This window comes from Trichosurus vulpecula, chromosome 6 (genome assembly GCF_011100635.1).
Source record: "Trichosurus vulpecula isolate mTriVul1 chromosome 6, mTriVul1.pri, whole genome shotgun sequence".
Classification (NCBI taxonomy): Eukaryota; Metazoa; Chordata; class Mammalia; order Diprotodontia; family Phalangeridae; genus Trichosurus; species Trichosurus vulpecula.
In genome coordinates this window covers 209,094,292-209,106,625 of record NC_050578.1, presented here as the reverse complement: position 1 = coordinate 209,106,625, position 12,334 = coordinate 209,094,292, and positions in this window count along the sequence as shown.

Below are 12,334 nucleotides of genomic sequence, written 5' to 3'. Positions count from 1 at the left end.
CCAGCCCTCAGACATTTACTAACTGTGACCCTGGGCAAGTGACTTAACTCTGTTTATTTCAGGTTCCTCATCTGTAAAATGAGCTCCAGAAGGAAATGGAAAACGACTCCAGTATTTTTTGCCAAGAAAACCCCAAAATAGGGACATGAAGAGTCAGAAGACTGAAAAGAACAGCAATTTCCCTCCAGTGTTGGTGTCTGGATATGAACAAACACTCTACTTCTCAGAGTCGTTGTGAGGCAAGTTCTCTATGTGTAGCACAGAAACCCTCCTCCGCACATGTCTTCACATGGACCCAGAACCTTTGTGTGCTTCTGGAGTTCAATGTACTACACAGGGTTCATATCTCTTTAAATCCACAGATCTGACCCAATGGCTTTTTGCCAGATAAAGTCAGATAACAAATGAAATCGGAATAAAATTCAATGCACATTTATTAAGTGCCTACTATGTGCCAGACATTGTGCAAGATGCTGGGAATACAAATAAGAAAAAGACAAGCCTGCCCTCGAGGAGCTGGCAATCTAATGGGGGAAAACACACAAAAGCAAGTCAAAAGAGGGAGCATAGGGGGGAAATGGGGACACCGTGTAGCATCTGCACTGCAGTATCTTGTTCTGTGACTTTAAAACCAGGAAGAGTGGCAGATGCCAAGTAAAGTGCGCTGAAAGTCCCATTTCTGCGCTCTATAAAGGAAGGCTTTGGAAGGAGTTTGGTATTCCACCTTCAGCCCTCCAATCAGTGGGAGAGGAGGCTGATTGAGTCTTAGCTTGCATTAGCAGCATGGTGATGAGATTAGAAGTAATGAGCTTATCCTGGGAGGGAAGTCTTGTTTGGTGAAGCTGAAACTGGGCAGAGCCGCAACTGCCAAGTGAAGTGGAACAAAGGGCATTTAGTTAAAGCAGAATAAGAAGGTCAATAAAGGGGAACCCATCTATCCCCTACACAAAAGGTTACTATTTCCTCAGATTCCTACAAAGCAGGTGGGACTAGGAGTACTCCTTCCTTGCTAACTCAGGATCCTAGGCTTGAGCTCCAGTTCTCAGCCCCCCAGAGTGAGATACCTCCACACTGGCCTTGCTTCCCTGCCCCCAAAACAGCTGATTGCTGCTTCCCGCAGAACTGCAGCTGTCATCTGCTTCTCACCCGAGCTGCAAGGCTACTTTTCCCACTGAATTGCTGCCATCTGCTGGAGGGCATCCTCTTTGACTCCTGAGACAGCTTCCTCAAAGGATATGGGAGAGAGATGACCTCTTTTGGAGATTTCCCATTCTTTAGGCTCTTTTGTGAGCCAGACCTTTAGTCAAGCACAGCCAGCGCAGAAGAGAACACCTCAGATTAAGATCTGTCTTTCCAAAAACCTTGTTAATCCTTATTAGGAATTCCACTGGGCTCTCTGTGGAAAAAAAAGCTATATGTTTTTACATTACCTAAATTTCTTATGATGTCCCCTTCCCTCCCCTGTTTCAGACAGCTATCCCATATAACAAAGAATGCTTTTGTTAGAGAAAAAGAGGGAGGAGAAAAAACAGTTAATAAAACTGATCAATACATTGTGAACCATTTTGAGACTCCCATAACACCTGAGAAAGGACTAAAACCTGGGTTGGCCAATCAGGAAAAAGACATTTTTGGCCCACTCTGAGCTTTACCAACAGATATGCTTTGCTTTGCTGAGTGAACCCAAAATGCCCCTTCCTAATTCAGCAACTACAAGCTGATCAGGAGCATTCTTCTGTTTGTGACTGTCTAGGACAAGATGCCTTGAACTGGAGACAATCTTGAATAATGGGACTTGATAAAAGAAACACAGACATCCTAGATCTACAATTTCAATTGACCCTTTGACACTTCTCTTATTTCATTGTATTTACAATCTATCCTATTAATAAATTCTTTTCTCATATTATGGTTAATGCATATGGAGACCACAATTTTGGTTGACACAGGCATCCTGAGTTGGGATTGCTCTAAGCACATAAAGGGTCTCCTTCATCTTGTTTACCTCTGAGTTCAGAATTATTTTTTGACTCCATGCATGATTCTCTGGCTTAAGGAGAATAAATGAGCATGTTTTAGTACATGTACAGCCTGATTCTGTTTGTTCCTTGGTTAAACCTTTGGTAAGGTGAACGCCATTCTGTTTGTTCTTGAACAAACCTTTGGTAAGGAGGAACCCATTCTGTTTGTTCTTAGGACAAACCTTCGATTTAAAGGGAAAGCTGATTCTGTTTGTTTCTTTGGACTAAACCTTTGGTAAATGGTTGACAATATCAAAATCTGAACCATTGGGCCTTCATGATATTCAATCTGGAACAAGTTGTTGTTGTTCAATCATTTCAGTTTCTGTCCAATTTTTCATGACCCCATTTGGGATTTTCTTGGCAGAAATACTAGAGTGATTTGCTATATCCTTCTCTGGCTCATTTTACAGGGGAGGAAACTGAGGCAAACAGGGTTAAATGCCCAGGGTCACATAGCTAGTAAGTGTCAGGGGCCAGATTTGAACCCAGGAAGAGAAGTCTTCCAGACTCCAGGCACTGCACTCTATCTACAACATCACCTGGCTGCCTTTTGGAAGTAATAAATGCCTTTTAACACCCATCATAAAATAAAAGGTATATTACAGTCCCTCCCATCTAGGAGCTTATAGTCCAATTGGGGAGCTAGAACATATGCACACAAAAATTAACAAGACAAGTAAGGCTAAATTAAGTACCAAATGAGTCCTATAGGAATTCAGAGGTGGCAGTGATCAATGAGAAAGACTCATGAAGGAGGAGAGAAGGGAAAGGATGTTTCAGGCAAGAGGATAATATGAGTAAAGACTAGGAGCAGTGAGTAGTTCTGGAAAATTTAGTGAATGGCAAATAGAATCTAGAGGTTTTCCTCCTACCAAAACATTCCTTCCCCATCTCCTCTGATGCATCTAAAATTCACTAAATGCAGATGTGCCACAGTGCTCTGTCCCATCTTCTTTTCTCATTCTATCCTCAATCTCTTGGTGAACTCAACAATTAGCATGGATTCAATTGTCATCTCTATGCAGACTGGCCTCAGATCTACAAATCAGGACCTCTTCTATCCACTGAGCTTTAAGTTCACATCTCAAATAGGCTGCTGGACATCATTTGGATGTCCCAGAGACTTCTTAAGCTCATTATGTCCAAAACAAAATTCATCAAACCTCCTCTCCAACTTACTATTTCTGTTGAAGGCATTATCATTCTTCCAATCACCCAGGTTCAAAATCTAGGCGCTATCTCCAACTCCTCACCTCAGAAAGTGAGCTTCTGATCAGTTTCCAAGTCTTGTCGATTCCAGGTCAGCATCTCTGGTATCCATCCCCTCCCTTCTCTCTACTCACACCAAAACCACTCTAGTCCCCAAAACTTCTGTCTTCTTCTCAGCCATCTCAGAGAAAATCTCCTTAAAAGCTAATTAAACAAGTATGAATGAATATTAAGGCTTTAACAAGTTACTATTTCAAGGATATTTACATTTTAAAGAGTAATTCTCTGCTGGTAGAGCTGTGAAGTGATCCATGATTGTTCAGAGAAACAGTTTGAAATTATGCGAGAAAAGATACTGAACTGTTCCCACCCTTTGACATCATGATCCCCAAATACTGAGTTTATATTTCAAGGATTTTGGTGGTAGCAAGAAAAAAAAAGATACCATGCAAATAAGTTCATAGCAGCACTATATGTAAAATAAAAAAGCTGGAAATGAAATATGAGAAACTTGGAAGAGAAAGCCAAAAGAACAAGACACACACTGATTACATGGTGGTCAGAAGAAGTGATACAAGGATATTCAAGGTCTCTCTTAAGAACTTTGGAATTGATTATGTGACACGGGAGACACTGGCATAGGACCGCTCAGCATGGCGTGCCCACACTATGAGCAAAGCAGAACTGAAACAGCTCAGAGGAAATGCAGGATGCACAAGCTTAGAGTTCACAGGGACTATTTGTGCCCAACCTGCGGTAGAGCATTCCAAGCTCCTATTGGTGTGATCAGCCACAGTCGAACACACTGAAACTTGACTTTAGCATAGTGATGTCATTTTGGTCCTCTGTGAGACCGAAGGGTAAGCAACCAACATACGGGAAATAAGACAACACTAAATGGTAACAAAGCTCAGGTCAAATATAGTAGACAATGTGGCTATTAAAGTTATTAAAGCTATTATTAGAGTTAATGGCTATTAAAGCTATTAAATGGCCACATCCTTCCATTCTTTTAGCAACCAGTAAACTACTACAGCAACCTAGATCTCCTCATAAATGGGACCCCAAAAGCTTCTCCAGATTTAAGGCACTTTGTGGTTGTGGGTTAGTATCCACTTGAAAGCACACTTCTTAAGCCCTGATCTATGTGTTTAATTTCCTAAGCCAAATAGAAGGAATATGCATTGTCTTCCACAATTAGAGCATGAGCTCTTTGGAGGTAGGAGCCATCTTCATTTTCTCTTTGTATCCCTAGTGCTTGTTACATAGTTAAGTATTTAATAAATGCTTTTTCATTCATTCATTCCAAGCAAAAGACATTTACTCAAACAGCATAGCCAATTAAACGATTTCCCATACCCACGGGAGTAGTGGGCACCACAGTGTCAGTGGGAGGGGGTGCAAATATATAGAACATACATGATCAGGATGTATACATTGAAAGGGGGCACAAGTGTAGGGAACAACTGTGGTCCAGAATATGCTTGGAGGCCACACCAAAGGGACATGTGCCAACTAGGTGGCACAAGTGGACGGAGTATCAGGCCTGGAATCAGGAAGACCTGAGTTCAAATTTGGCCTCAGACACTTACTAGCTGTTTGACCTCGGACAAGTCACTTTACCCTGTTTGCTTCAGTTCCTTATCTGTAAAATGAGCTGGAGGAGGAAATGGCAAATCACTCCACTATCTTTGCCAAGAAAACCCCAAATGGGGTCACGAAGAGTCAGACACTACTGAAAAAACAACTAAATAAACCAACAAAAACCCCCTACGGATGCTACAGAGTCACAAATGTCTTCTGGTGACATCACTGTGCTGCTTTTCGCTGCTCTCTGGTAGGCATCATGTCTCAATTTCCTACTGGGCATTGCTTCTCAACTAGGTATTTCTAGTGGCTTCTTGTTTTTACTGGCTACTGGCTTCTTGTTTTTGCTGAACTGCTTTCTAAAACTATCTGTTGGTTCTCAGGTGTTCATCCTCTTTGGCCATCTGCTGCTATATACTACTATCTATTGGGATTCAGCAACTAGTAAGTCTCTCGCTTGAAAAAGAAGACTAAAATACTTTTTATTCTGCACAGTCTAAGGCTATGCCAACTATAGCCAGCCAGGCAGCTAGCAAAACCTAGTAAACACCTTCAGGCTAAAATTATGTCTATCTTTTTGACTGATTCTTTTGCTCTCACTAAAAGTCCTTAACCCCAGCCAACTACCTGACTTGTGGTTAAAAAATTTCTTCAAACTCTTATCAAATACCTGATTATTTTCAGTCTATGTTCTCTCAAACCATTCTAAGGACTCAAAACCACAAAGGAATCCAGGGGCAGTAAGGCTCTGTTCAGTGTCCATAATGCTTCTGGGTAGCATACAAATAAGCCTGGGGGTAATAATAAAAGAAGAGTTAAGTAAAATCTGTGAGACATTACCTTGTTTTTCCTCCTAAATTCTTGTTTTTATTTTAAATACTTTCCCTAAACAAAAACAATGACTTCTTTTTTCATTTTTTCAGTTCTATGCTACGAGAGTAGAAAGTAATATATACTTCCGATTAAAATTACATGATTAGAAAGTTTAGTTTAACCTTTTTGGGGGGACAGCATACTTTATTGAGGGGGTCATTTGAGTATTTTCTTGGTGAAGTGTATGTTGTATCAAAACAAAAAAATCAATTAAATTATAACTTATTTAGAGAGAAGCAATGCCATAACCCCAATAAATTAATCTTTATGAATAATATCATTGGCCAGCAGGATCTCTGATAAAAGTCATGTGACATAAATGTAGTAAGTAGAAAGAACTTTGGCCTGGGGATCAGAAAAATTGAGTTTAGCCATGAATTTGAAGCTAACTCAAGGTATAACCTTGGGACAGGTCTTTACCCTTTTAATTTTCTCACCTTTAAAATAAGAATAACAATCCTTCAGAGGGTTGTTATGAGGATCAAATGAGATACTGAATATAAACGGGTTTTGTGGCCCTAAGAGATAAAGATGATCATGATAACTTTAAATTGGCTCTGGCCTTGACATTGTGGAGAGTTTGAGGCATAAATTGGAGAGCAAATTCAGGATGGTGGAGGATCTCACATAAGAATCAGCTCTGCCCCTCACCAGAGGTCACAGAACAAATGCTGGGTTGACCATTTGTCAAGGATGTTATAAAGAGTATCCTTGCTTAGGTGCTAATTATGCTATCTGGATTTTGACATTCCTTTCCTGAAGGTTTCTTGTCATGCAGATTAACTTCTACACTTTAAGGTGGCTAAGCTAGGACTGACATCATGTAGAGGGAGAAAGTAGTGTTCATGTATGTGTGTGTATACATATGTGTTATATATGTGTGTGTACAGATATCTATGTCTTATTGTTAGTGAGAATAAACCCTAAAATCTGAAATCATTTTAGAAAGAAATATATTCGGTTATTTGGCAGAGAAGAGCAGGCCTGAAAGAAGGTGTGGATCTCTCTCCCCAGGTTCTGGAAGGTTTATATTGTATAGGATTTTGACGAAGGTTTCTTTCTACACAAGAGGCACAAATCATCTGATAAAGGTATCACAGTCAATCACATGAAGGGAATCCACAATTCCTTGTAGCCATCTCCAGCAATCTTGAAGAGTTACTGGGGTCAGGCAACATTCTAGGTGTGGACAACCTTTAATTACATAAAGTTAGATTTAAACAGTTTAATAATTTTTCCAAATAATATAATAAATAATTTTTCCTACAATCTATATTTATATCTATAGTTATATAACCTCCTCACCCTATAACCAATTAGGCCTTGAGTATGATATCTTTTGTTTTAACCCCCATTGAAGCCTTGTTAAAATTTGTTTCCCAACTCTCATTTTAAATCACTGCTGTCTATGGTACAAGACTTAGCTAGGTCCTATGACGAGGGCAGTACGGTAACACAGACACAATTTTTCTTCTTTCTACCCAACTACTAGGTGGAAGAATTCCCTTCATAACTGACTTCCTCTTTATTTTGTATTTATTCTGTATATGCATATATGTATGCATATATACATACATGTATACACACATGTATATTGTATATATCTATACATATACATACATGCATCTAGGTGTATATATACAACATGGAGGTAGATATATATCTACACACATATATGCACACATACATACACATACGTACCCACATATTTCTAGTTTTTTGCTATCACACAAAAAATGCTGTTATGAATATTTTGGTACAAGTGGGACATTTCTGCCTTTGACATTCTTTGTAGTATATGCCTAGTAATGTGATTGATGGGTCAAAGGGTATGGGCATTGTTAGCCTCATTCCAAATTGCTTTCTATAATAGTTGGGGAAATTTACAACATGATCCATGCTGCATGTCTGTCTTTCCAAAGTCCCTCTAACATTGATTATTTCCCGCATCTGTCATCCTCTTTGGCAGTTTTCTAGATGTGAGGTAAAACCTCAGAGTTGTTTTATTTTCATTCTTCTCGTTAATGATTTGGAACTATCTTTCATATAGTTGTCAATAGTTTGCAATTCTTTTGAGAACGGTTTGCTCCCATCTTTTGACCACTTACCCTAACCATGAGCCTAATTTCCAAAAGAATGGTTCCAGATTTATAACTCATATGCGGTACATCTCAGTTCATAGGACCTCCCCCTTACTAGTCAGAATCAATAAGACCAGGATAGCAGTTTCTCTTCTCAGTTTGTCCATCTTTTTTGGGAAGAATGGAATCATTATTATTAAAGCAAAAATACCTTATTAACTGTTCTGCTCATGGTAGAAAGGTCCAGCAGATATCTGGGTAGTTGAAGTCTTTCAGCTATCAGTAAATCAGTATTCCTTAGAGCTTACCATGTGGTAGGTACAGTGTTAAGTGCTGGCAATGAAAATAAAAAGCAACAACAGTCCCTGTCCTCAAAAAGCTTGTATTCTAATGAGGGAAACAACATGTACTAAGAAGGTATATACGTGATGCTGTTTAATTCTTTCAGGCCAAATTTATGATGTTTCTCAAACTCTTCACTATTTCTTCCTTCTGTCTAGGCCTTCTATATAATAATTATCTTGATAGCACATCTGTCTCTTCTTCCATTCATTTTTACCTAAATATTCTCACCTACCCTTCTTCGCCCACTTTTAAGGAGGTTAAGATAACAAACTTGACTTTTTTAAGTATGAAAGAAATCAAACATTATCTAATTATAAAAACTTGTAGTATTTTTTTCATATGTGATAATTTGGATTAATAATCATAGTTTGTATTATAGAAGGCATGCATAGGAAGGTTTGAAACTTTTATACCTGGTATTTATTAATCTTTCTGATTAAGTCAACTTTTCTGGATCTACATAAAACTAATGGTAGGCAATTTTCAGAACAAGTTAAGCATGACTAGGAACATAATGAAATCACATAGGATTCAACAGGGTAGTGACAACTTTGGCAGATTGCTTAGATAATAGTTGTCAGCACCACAGCTGTTGGAGGGTTAAGAAACCTTTTTTTTTTAAGGGTATGATATGGCCAAGTATACAGAGGGACAAACTATGCTATCACAGCATGTAAGAGATTGGAACAAATTAAGCTGGCTGTCACTGTTTCTCAACTGACATAGTTGCTACTACATCTCAGGCTACTTCTAGAAACTAGCTTAACTTGCCCAAATTTGCAGTGTGTGGTAGCGTTTTCAATAACCTTTTCCAAGCTTTTCCCTTCTGGTTAAAACATATCTGTTTTCCTAAAGTTCTCGAATACACTACCCTAAACCTACCAAAGTGTCAAGGATAGATACACTAAATTTTGTAATTATTTATTTCATGTATTCATTATTTATGGTATTGATTTATTCATGGCTTTGGTTCTTGCAGTTATACCGTCTCCCGCTGCTTGTACAGTCCCTCTATATAGAGATGCTTTTCTGTGCTTGTCTGCATCGGTGCTGTCTATATTAAACTGTAAGGCATGGTCCATGGTTTTCAAACTGACTTTTAATGTGTATGTAAGAACTTCATACTTACTAATGATTAATATTTCTGGAGTGTGAATTCAATAAGTATTTATTAAAAGCCTAATATGTGCAAGTTATTATGCCAGTCACTGCCTAAGCAAAGATAGAAATAATGTTCACATTAGGCTAGGGTGGCAACCTACAATGTATAATTTTGGGGCACCGGGAAGGTCCTCTGGCCTCTACAATATTTCCCAATGGGCCAGTCCTTGATACCTGAAATTATACCATTTGGAAGCAAAGTTTCAGTGTTCTTTTTCTTATTAATAATAGTTCGCTTATACTTGCTTTACAATTTACAACAAGTTTTCTTGAAACAATTCTGTGAGGTAGGCAGAGGGTGCAAGTATTATCATCCCTTTTTTACAGCAAAAGCACCTGAGGCTCGGAAAGATGAAGGACTTGCCTAAGGTCACATGACTAGCAATAGCAGAACTAGGATCAAACTGAAGACTCCTGACTCTAAGTCCAATGAACTCTTCTGACTCTAGCAGGTGGTTTTCAATGTTAGGAAATGCCTGCTCCAAATTCCCCTTTTCAAATGCATAAATCTCCTAATGGGGTTCAGGGTAACACAAAGTTCTTACTGAAAACAGAGTATAAATTGGTTTTCTCAGCTTTCCTCCCAGAAAATGAAACTGCAGGAGGGTACCAAGTGCCTAGCTGGGGAGAGGGTTCTAAGAGGGACACCGTGGAGGGGAGGCATGAATGAAAATTTGCTTATTTTGTAGTTTTGTCTATAACTGGATCTTGAAGGTCAAAAGAGATTTCTCTATGTTTTTAAGGAAAATGCATATGTCGAGTTATTAATAAAACAAAATAGTAAATATTCTATCTAAAAACTGATCTTATAGTTCACTTTAGGCAAGATTCCTTTAAAAAAAAGTTACATTGTTTGGTAGCTATTCCTTATTTATACCATACCTCCCCTAAAGTCATCTTCCACTATGGAGGTGACTTTGGCTACTTGGAGGCTATGTCAATGCACATAAAAACCCTATAAGTTTCTAGAAAACAGAAAATGATTATAGGGCCACAGATTTAGAGTTGGAAGGCTCTAGAGAGCTCAGCCAATTCAACCTCTCACTTTGCAGATGAGGAAGGTGAATCTTAGAAAAGTTAAGTGACTTGCCCTTAGTCACACAGGTAATAAATGTCAATTAATGTTGGGACTCAAACCCAAGTCTTCTAATTCCAAATCTTTCTGTGGTTTCAAGTATTGGCTCTGCAGCAGAATGTGTACATGCCATTATAGGACCAAGCATAGTTAAACTGGAGAGACTCAACAGCAGACCCTTAGATGCCAGATGAAGGTTTTTCTTTATCCCCAGAAACTCATGAATACTATTTACTAAGGTAAAGAGGGGTGGCTATGCACATAGGAAGAAACCACAGATCCTTGAGCAGCTCAAGTTAATATCTACAAAACCAAGAACCTCCCTCCCTTTTTTTGGTATTGATTTCATTTTCCCTTCTTGCTCTTTGACCCCAGGAAGAGATGAGTCTTCCTGACTCCAGGCCCAGCACTCTATTCACTGTACCACCTAGCTGCCTCTAGAAGGGAGTTTTTACTGAAATGGCACAATAAAAGCAGTTGGTAAAAAACATCTGCCCCAAAGTCTATGATATATTCTCCCATAAGTACACACACAGTCCAAAGGAAAGTGAGCTCAAACTTAGAGAGTGAATGTGGCCAAGGACCAACACAGATCTTCATTGTAGAAGTTCTTTTCTACCATTTGTGATATGCTCAAGAAGTTCCTCTTAAGCATGACTTTGCTGACTTCTTTGGAAAGCTACTCATTGACTTTTAGTGAGGCAGATATTACATCAAGCTGATCCAGGAACACCATTTAGGACACTGATAGAAGACAGGAAGTCCAACTTCCTTCAGAGGTTTTGAAGGTGGAAGGTGATTCTCAGGTCCAGGGAATTTGGGGATGGGGGGATGGGGAAGAGACCTGGTCAAAAGGCCAAAGACAAGACTTCTACCTTGCCCTGCAGTCCTCCCCCCATACCCAGCCCTGTGGTTTCTCTTCAGGATTGTGCTGGAATGCCATTCTCTCCAATTTGGGCAGGGGAAGAGGGGGCAGAATGCATCCTTTCTCAACATGTTGGATAATTTGTACACTGTTTTCCCTGGAGTGGGGTCAAGTTTCCTTAGTCTGTTGGAGCTTAATTGTTATGTAGAATCCTGTGCAGTATCATTCTAGCTCAAAGGTCTTTTCTCACTAAGTACGACTGGGAAAAGTTGACTGATATGTTGACTGACTGAGAATTATTCTGACCTAGTTAAGGTATCAGAGAAACAGTGCAGAGTGATTCTAAAACCACCCTCATACTAGTATTCATTGGAGAAGAAGTATGATTTCTCTCTTTCTTTCCTTCCCTCTCTTTTAAAATTCTGAGCAAATACCAAATAAAATGGGCCTTTCCACATCTATGTGTGTGTATACACACACACACACACACACACACACGCACACACATTCAGTAGAACATAAAACGTATATTGTACATAAAACTACAGATCCCTGTTATGTATTGCTTGCTTTTATTTTTAAGTCTCTAAGTTCAACCTTTAGCTTTCAAAGCTATCCTGACTGTGCTTTCTCTTGGTCTTTTTTTCTGTTCTCTGCATCTTAAAAAAGATGTCTTAATGATCCTCTTTTCTTTTCTTTTTTGCTAAACTATTCCTATCCTTTCTTGTTCTTCCCTCCCCCACTGAAAAAAGGAAAAAGAAAAACAAAGCCCTTTTAACAAATATGCATCACCAGGCAAAAAAAAAATCCCATATTGGTTGCATCAAAAAATGCCTTATTCTCCATCTTGGGTCCATCACCCCTCTGTCAAAAGGTAGGTAAGCTTTCTTCATTGTCAATCCTCTGGGTGCTCACTGTCTTTCAAGGCTATTTTCTTTACAATGTTAATACAATAATTAATATATAATATATATGATATATAATAAAGAATATAATAATATAATAAAAATTGTTCTTCTGGCTCCGCACACTTCACTTCCTACAGATGTTTCCAGATTTCACCAAAACTATCCATTTCATCATTACTTATGGTGCCATGTTATTCCACTATATT